The sequence below is a fragment of the Stylophora pistillata genome, chromosome 2, assembly GCF_964205215.1.
Source record: "Stylophora pistillata chromosome 2, jaStyPist1.2, whole genome shotgun sequence".
NCBI lineage: Eukaryota > Metazoa > Cnidaria > Anthozoa > Scleractinia > Pocilloporidae > Stylophora > Stylophora pistillata.
In genome coordinates, this window is record NC_142520.1 from 42,547,940 (window position 1) to 42,557,138 (window position 9,199).

The following is a 9,199-nucleotide window of genomic DNA, read 5'->3' on the forward strand; positions in this document are numbered from 1 at the left end:
AGCGACATGACGAGTCTTTAATAAAGTCAGCACAAAACGCACACAGTCAATTGCGAAAGTATTTATTCTCCTCTTTATAAAATGTTTAGCGCTAGATTTTCATTTTTGCTGCTTTGGCGGTTGGAAGTAGTATACACATCCGGTCGTTTTGATTACGAAAATATTGAGTGTGAAAACAAATTCGGTAAACTTACATAGTAAAAGTGGAGAATGCAACATCTCGTATTCAACGTGCCGTTTGAATTTAAAAGACGAGAGACAAAGAGCGAGCGGTTAAGCGGTCGTTCAGATTTTTTAATCAAACGTTGACAAGAGCCAGCAAAAGTAAACTTACGTGTAGATCACAGATGAGTCCTTCTTCCGATTGAACGCCCGTGGGATCTCCGTATCTCTTCACAAGATTCCATGACAATACAACTCGAGGTTAATTAGTTGAGGGTCCCTTTTTTGTTTTTCTTTTTCGCAGCCCATGTTCCTAGTCCTTTCTTCTTTTTCTTGGCAAAAGAAAATACGAGTTACTGCATTGCGTGAGACTGGATGTTGACGTTGTTACGAAATCAAGGCAAACTAGTTCTGTTGAAATAAATTGACTTGAGTTCAAATGCGATCTTCAACGTCACGTCAACTGTCCGCGTCCCGGTTCTCTGGCCGACAATATAGAAAGACAAGGGTGGAAACAGGTTGCGATCTAAGTCCGCCTTGGAGGCCTGTGCCATGGAAATTCAGGCCGGGAAGCAAGTGTAGAGAACGCTTCATCCGTCAAAGTGACAACGCCCCTTGTTCAGGAAACCACATCGCAAACACACCAGCTACGAGTCTTGCAGCTTTCAATCACGAAAAAAGCAGAAGAACTTAAAGAGAGAACTGCGAAGATTAGGGTACCATCAGAGATCAGGCACCCCGCAGAATGCTACTGTCTTCCGCGACATGTACTTACAGTGCCCAGTTTATCAACGGGCGGACTAACAGTTTTCATGGAACATAGGAGTAACTTTTCCATATGCTGGCAAATAGTCACAGCAAATAGTTGGGCTGCAGCTTAAATAAATATTCCCCCCCCCCCAGTGTATGTTGTGAGATTTTTTTACGCTAGACTACGCCATGATTTGTAAACGAGAAGGATTTTTCATACAAAGAAATAATGATCCAAGAGACCTGGCAGCTAAACTCTTGAGTATGGTATGCGGCGATGTTGAAGTCAATCCCTTATTTCAAGACATCAGTGTTGAACAGCTGTAAAGAGGAGCTGACGAAGCACAAGGTGCTAGATTGAACCTTCACGCACGTGAATTCTACAAACAGCAACGATCGGCATTCCCTGATGTCTGGGCATGCCACCCAAATGCCTAGTCCTGAAAGAATTAACATAGAGCCAAAACAGATCATTAGAATGCACGAGAATGAAAAGGAGAGCCAGTGCTCAAGGATAGTTCTCGACACTGAGCACTAAGCATTCGCAACCCTAGTATATACCACAACCGGCGAAATTAGCCTCGTGGAGCTGATAGCTTTAAAGAAGGAAAGGCAATATGCAAAGACAGTCTCTCGGATTGGGAAAAAAAAAAAACATGCTTAAAGTGGCAAGGAGAGTCCCCAGCGATGCTTTTTACACAGAGTTAGCGATTCGATCGTGAAATTTTTGATTTTAGGTTTTAAGTTAAAAAATGTTCTTTAAATTTTCATAGAGTTATTTCGTACGTTCCCAAAAAAGAAATGAAATTCAATTATTAATCGATCAGATTAAGAAAATACTATCAGACATTTTCAGTAACAATATCCTCCTAAGATGGCTGTAAATAAGGAACCTGTCTTACTTGTGTAAGGAACGCATGAAATCCATCTCGCATTGGTGAGAATATCTCAGATCAGAGCAACGATGTGCTATCGCCCAATAAAAACAGCCACGGGGTACAAATTTTCCGATGCAAATGTAAAGGAAGGTAGGAGAACGGGATTGATAGTTCACATGCACCCTTGGAATCCTAGCTCGGTATATTTAACATCGAAAAAAAGGTTTTAAAAAAAAATTATCAAAGAAAACTTGGTGGAGAGAATTTCGGATTCCGTTGACCCATCCTAGTTTTCTTGAAAAAGTTTTTCGTGATAAGTTTCCTTGCTCAAAATTTGTATTGTCTGCTTATTAAAAAAAAATCAAGTGAACCATAAAAAAACATTGATCTCCAAACGCAGTGCAATAAATCGAAAATGAGTACAGTGCAGCACTAATTAATTCATCCCTTTATGCAAATTTGTGGTATAAGAGTGAAAGCACTAGCACTCATCATCGTCAACTCGCGGAAAAAGAAATGAGCTTGAGGACAGGATATTATGATGCAGTAAATGTTTTTTTTTTGCTGAATGTTCGAAGTGAATTGAAGGGATAAGAAGTAACATATTAAAAACGAGTGCGAGTGTTTGACCGGGGTTTCCAGATACCGTGAAACAGTCGAAAGCAGGAGGCCGTAGGCCGAGTGCTTTTATTGTTTCTCGATGTCTGGAAACCCCAGTCAAACACTCGCACTCGTTTTTGATATGGCTTCTCAAACTCATTAATAATTCATGACGCTATGAGCCAACCCGAGCGCCCCATTTGGGTCAGGTGGATGATTTTGAAACTCAATGAAACACCATTTGAAACTAACTAGTGTTTCATCACGTTTTCATCACTAGTGATGAAATTGTTTTTAATCTGCATATTCATGTAACTGAAACAGCTTCATACGCTTTAAAAAAGCCCCATCAACCTCGACTATTTGAAACTTGACACTTCGCACTCGTTGACAATCCTTAAAAAGGCCTACTGCCTACTTATTTTTATATCTGGTAGATATCGTTACTGCTCTCTCTGCGCAAGGTTCTTCTTCATTGATTGTTTTTGGGTAGCAAAACCCTCCTTCGGCCATGGCAAAAACAATATGTAAATCACTTCAAGTTCACAAAGCCTTTGGAATACAAATTTGGTGCAACGCGAAACTTTTGGAGAATTAAAAACAAAAGCTCACAAATACAGTGAATTCCGACTGAATACAACAAATCACACTTACGAGGCATTTTAAAGAAAAATGGAAAAGATACAACACTGCATAAATTTGTATTGTTTCTTTGAAGAAGTAATTTCAAAAACTCGTACTTCGGGTTTCATCGGGTTTCCAAACTCTTCAAAACAAATAAACCACTCAGCCTGAGGCCTCGTGGTTTCAAATGTTTTTTCGCGTTTGGAAACTTAATGAAAACCTCGCACTCGTTTTTTTGAATAGTACTAAGAAACGATATCGTTTTCTGGAAGCTTTCAATAGAGCTGTCTTGAATTCCTCTCCACGAAAACCGCAATCTCCTTTGGGCAGAGGTTGTGATCATCACTTTTGAAGGAAGGCTGTAATTTTAAACTATGCGATAAGATCACTACTTATTTCAAACAAGACAAATACTAGTTATGCAACGGTTTTTAGCGGTTGTACCTATATGAAATATCAATGTCATCTGACCTATTATGAAGGTTACACCACAATTACCCCTTACACGTATTGTTGGGTAGCTCATTAATTTTTATTAGGCATTTATATGGAACACCGAAAAGAGAAAGCATCGAAACCTAAACAAAATTGGTATGTTAGTGGGTATCTTTTAGGACCTATCCTATCCTACCACCATCTTAATAAGTCAAAATGAATTCGAAATCATTGCATATTCTCTCATAAAAAAGATATGACTGGACAGCACTGAAACAGTTTTATCGATAAGTGGAATGTTTTGTACGAATTCCCATCCTTGAGGAAAGCCATAACAGCGCATGTGTGAAATTACGAGAACTTTTAAGGTGTGTTTAGCCTTTGTTTGGTATCCTTAAAACTTAATGACGTACTCTTCACCGGCTTTCTTGTTACTGAAATGCAATCAACGCTCGCATTTATGCGTGACTGGATAATTAAAGCTAGCAACTAAGGGATGTAAAAGTACGTGTTGACGCTCCCCCAAAAATTATTGAAAGTCATGGAATTTGAATATATCGGAAAGCCAATCAACAGAAAAGCGAGGAGAAAAAGCGTCCCAGTAAAGATAGCTCATCCCCAAATGAAGAAATGCAAAAAAAAAAAAAAAAAAAGAAAAAAAGGCTGTTGGAGGTGAACGAAGGCAACGACACTTCAAGCTTCGACATATGGTGAACAAGAGTGAGGACGAAACCGTTAGCCGCCACCACGTAGTAAAATATTAACACGCCTAAAAAAGCTTGACTCAATCGACGAAGCTCGAGAATCGCTCAAGAGCCATAAAACTGCTGTAAATAAGCTCGCACTTTACGTCGTTACTCTAAAAAAGAAAGAAGAAGTCAATAACAAATTCCTTCAAGAAATCGACGAAGGTGTGAGATTTCTTGAAGACGAGGTCAACACCTATTAAAAGCACCATCAAACTGAAGTAGTTTTATCACTACGCAAAAACGTTCCTTCACCAAGAAACTTAAAGCCGCCACGGAAAGAGTCCCGTGAAGGCAAGCAGGGAAAAGGAGAGAAAACTAAAGAAATCATCAATTCCACCATGGAGGAAAAAATGCAAGTAACTGTGGGAAACTGAATTCCAACGGCTGCACATGAAATGGAAAAGAAACACAAGACCGTCAGATCCCAAGTCCAATTCTAAGTCCTTTTGCTCGCTTTACCGATGCTATGCTGCTTTCACATCGGTGATTTACTTCCAAGGAACACTACCCGACACCCAGGATCTACAAGAGCCATTGGAGAATGCAATATCTTAGGTACTTATTCTTATGATAACGGGACACAAGTGTAATCCCTTAAATTAGGACATCCTTGAGCTCCCGGTCCGCCTTGAAGGCTTGTGCCATGGAAACCTAAGTCAGGAACCAAGTCGGAAGTACACTTTGTCAGTCAAAGTGACAACACCCCTTTTTAAGCATACCTTATCTCAAACACACCAGCTCACAAGATTCCATGACAATTCAACACGAGGCAGTGGAAGGGACCATCCCATACCAACAGCAAACAGCGATTCTCTTTGCCTCTTGTGTTGGCTGAGGAGGGAGACGTTTCCGTCCTCTGATTTCCTGAGTAGAAAGTTATATTGAAATAATGAATATGCCTCAACTAATGACACATTGAAGCTGAACTAATTATTGCACGATAAAACGGATCTACAGCATATTTGCGCAGTGCAAATATAAGCAAATTTGGTGGAAACATAGTAAATGCAGAGCAATGTTGATAAATTAAATGCCACATTTGCTCATACATTTTGTTACCCGGTGCAAATGTATGAGCAAATGTGGCATTTGCCACCCTTGCTTTATATTTACTCTATGTTTGCACCAAATTTTTTTTGGTTTGCACTGAGCAAATATGTTGAAAATCCATTTTTTCGTGAAGTTTGATTAAAGGTCAACAGAACTAAAATTATCTTTATGTTTTCCCATTGAACTTCCTCTTGGAAAATGGGAAACCTGTGCTATTTTTGTTAATTATAGATTTTCCAATTGGCCCATAATTAATCAAAAGATATTTTTTTCATTTACTAAGAAAGATCTCATTACCAATCTCTGGGTTTCAAGTGTTTTTATAAAATTATTTTGATGGCTTAGCGCTAAAATAGTAAGCATGTGTACGTACAATCATCACGCGAGACGAGTACAAATATCTAGCGACATTTGTACTCTGGAAATATCCGCAAGATTCGCTCGCACTAAAATAATCTGGCGTTTTGGATGATAAATCTCTTATCAAACGTTTTGTTGTTAAGAATCGCTGAGCATTTTAACTCGTTGTTTATAATTTCACTCTCCCTACGGGCTCGTCAAAATAGTGCACAACTCGTAAAAATACTCAGCGATGCTACGCAACAAAACTTCTAATAAGATATAATTATGTATTTAATAAAGCTCTGAAAAATTTTTTTCAATTTAGTTTTTGAAAGTACTCTGGACGAAAACAAGCTGTGGAATTTGCTCTGAAGCATTTTTGGAAACAACAAATATCTGTGCTTTACGCTTTCTATAAGTGGAAGATGATATTGTATTTGCTCACCGTATAATACAAGATAAATGAGGGCTAAATGAACAGAAGGATATGTAGGATTCCACGTGCGAATTTTTGTGTTAACAGTTATCATTTATGCATGCCTTATAGAGCTATTTAAACGCTACGCCTTGTTAGCGCGCAAATTTTCCAACGTATTCTCTAGCCCGAAGTTCTCGCAGCCGATCTTAGACTCTTAACTTAAGCTTCAGCGCCATCGCTACAGTCAGGAAAACATTTTCGAACCTCACTCGCTCGATCACAAAAACCTCAATTGGCTCCTCGAGTATCTTCAACCGAGCGCGAGTTCCAAATTTTCTAGACATAGCATAGACTAGAACTGTAATGCACTAGTCAGTGGAAAGCCCCACACCCCCATACCCGGGGAATAGCGGGGCATTAGACCAAGCCCCCCAACTAAAGGAAGCAAATTCCTCTCTATGCAGGGCAATGTCTTTTATCAAAACCACATTTTTATACCCCGCCCCCGGGGCAATACTTGAAAAATCACAAGTATACAACATTGACCAAAATGAATTTATTTCAAGAATTGCGCCTCAACTTCAACTCTCACAAAAACTTTTTCTGTGTCTTCACAAAATAGATGAAAAAATCATGGCTTCTTCTACTCCTCTCGGTAAGACATAGTTCCGTGAACTTTCCTCTGGACGCGTAAATGAATAAACAGAACACGGTGATTCAATTTAATCTGTCTTCGCAGAAGCAGGCGAACAGCAAAGGGCAACGTTTCGAAAAAAACTACTGAAATCACTATGTGTATGTCGCAATCACCTTCAGCGGAGGAATTTTTATCCGAGGCACAAGAGTTTAACAAGACAATAAAGGCTTTCGAAACTGCTCATGCAAATTATCACCCAGTGTTAAGTGACGAAGAAGAGATTCAAGACTCTCAAGATTATTACGAATCCGAATGTATAAGGATTGCTAATTTTCAAGAGACATTACATCAGTTTACCGCAACATAACGGCCAGTGCAAATAACCACGAGAGCGAGATTCGACGGGAAGATTCAATTAGCAACGTCGATTGGAGAACATACGCGCGATCGCACGCGTCATCTCGGAAATCGGGTGGTGGCTCTTTGGCCCATGTGCATAGCCCAAGATTGGCCGCTGCTGCAAAAAGGGCAGCTCTACAAGCAGATGCTCCAACCCTTCATAAACAGCAAGCTATACGGCGAGAAGAGTTACGTCTTCGACAGGAAGTTATTAAGCAGCAACAACTTCAAGAAGAAGCCAAGTTGCGCTTCGATCAAAGAAAGTGTGAGCTGGATCTGGAAAGGAAAATTTCTAGAGCACAGGCCGAGGAGCAAACGTACGCGAATGCCGAGCTAGAAACTGCCAGTGTCAAACAGCTATCTGGAATTCCTGCTCAAGTGTTTCCTCTTCCGTTAGATCTACAGTCATTTACTCCTATGAAGCCACGCCCTCCCACAGCTCTACGGGATGCCAAGCCTATAGAGAACAAATAATTTGAAGAGTTCGCCTCGTTGGTCATTATGAAGGGGGTGTAAAAGATAGGTCATCATCACATGGCTCATCTACCGGAGAGAGATTACTACAAGAACTAATAGAGATTCAGAGAGAGAGCAGCAAAGGCATAACAAGAGTCTTTTTCATCTTCAAAAGTCTCGTGATTTACAGTTCCAAGAACTACTTGCTCTGCAAAACAAGCTTTCCTTGTCACTCACATTACCAAACAGGGAGGTGCAAGTGTTTGACGGAGACCCCACCAACTACTACAACTTCGTGCGGTCGTTTACGAATCTCATCGAGGCGAAGACCACTGACAGCAAGATGCACCTACACTACCTTGTACAGTACACTCATGGTGATGTCCATGATTTAAGAAAAAGGTGCCTAGCGATGGAACCTGCAGATAGGGAATACATCGATGCGCTCCGGCTTTTGAAGGAAAGGTAAGGACAAGGATATAAAATCGCAACAAGCACTGGTAGAACGTTTAATAAACAGGCTCCCCGTAAAGATTGGAAGTTGTAACGCTCTCCAGAAGCTTTCAGTTGCACTTACAGATTGTATAAATACTTTGCAAGCTGTTGGTTACCTCAACAAGGTTGACAATACCGACAGTCTAAAGAAAATTGTGAGAAGGTTGCCACTCCCCCCTGAGACGAGGTTGGCTCGACAAGGCAGATGACATTACGAATAATGAGCAAAGAGAGATCACTTTCCACGACGCTTGTAAAATTTTTGGACGCGAAAGCTCGAGCAATGGCCCATCCGGCATTGGAGACATTAAAGATAATCCAAGGGTTCGCGCAAAGGATTGAAAAGGGTCATTCAATAGAAGAGGTGCCAATTTTTCTACTTCCGGGAATGATGCACACCACGTTGATGTTAACTATAAGCAGCCAGATTCATCCAATGGCTCATCTGTGACAATGGCTACCTGCCAAGTGTACCTTTTGCAATATTCAGCACGTCTTAGTCTGCTGCAAAAACTTCAAGAACCTTCGCGTGGAGCGGAGACTTGAGTTCGTTCGTTCACAGGATCTCTGTGCTAACTGCCTTCTTCCTAGCCCCTTTCCGAGTGAGTGCCCCAAGTCAAGTTTCTGTGAGGTTTCTGGATGTTAATCCAACCATTCCACGTATCTCCATCCACAGAGAGATGCACAAGAACCTATGGAGACATCGCGTCGTGAGAATACTAATGAGTATGAGGTTTTAATACCAGACAGCGATGCTGCAAGCAACGCCCAAAGCAGCTTTATCAGCGCCGATGGTCAGTGTGCTTCCATTGGGCCAGCAAATCAGCTACTGCGCTACCGATAGTTCCTGTAAGGGTCAAGGCTAAAGAAAAAAATAGATCAACCGTAACCTTTCTCGATAGCGGCTCCAATACCACATTATGTTCCAAGAAGCTCGTGGACACTTTGGGCATCGAAGGGGTCAAGACGCGACTTTCCCTTACTACCCCCACCAAGCAGAACTGTGCATGTATAGTGAAATGCAATCTCTTAAGTTTAGAAGCATTTGATCTGGATGAAAATCACTTCGTAGATCTTCCGTCCGTGTTTTCAGTACCGAAACAACTTGTGAGTAATGACAGTATTCCGACTCAAGAGGATGTGGTCAGCTTCCCTTACCTCAGAAATATTCAAATCTGAACGATCAATGCGGATATTGGCTTGC

At 40.8% G+C, this 9,199-nt stretch overlaps 1 pseudogene; it reads left to right on the forward strand.

Moving 5' to 3' along the window:
- Nucleotides 1-6,733: 6,733 nt before the first annotated feature.
- On the forward strand, nucleotides 6,734-8,204 carry LOC148739611 (uncharacterized; annotated as a pseudogene).
- Nucleotides 8,205-9,199: the final 995 nt, after the last annotated feature.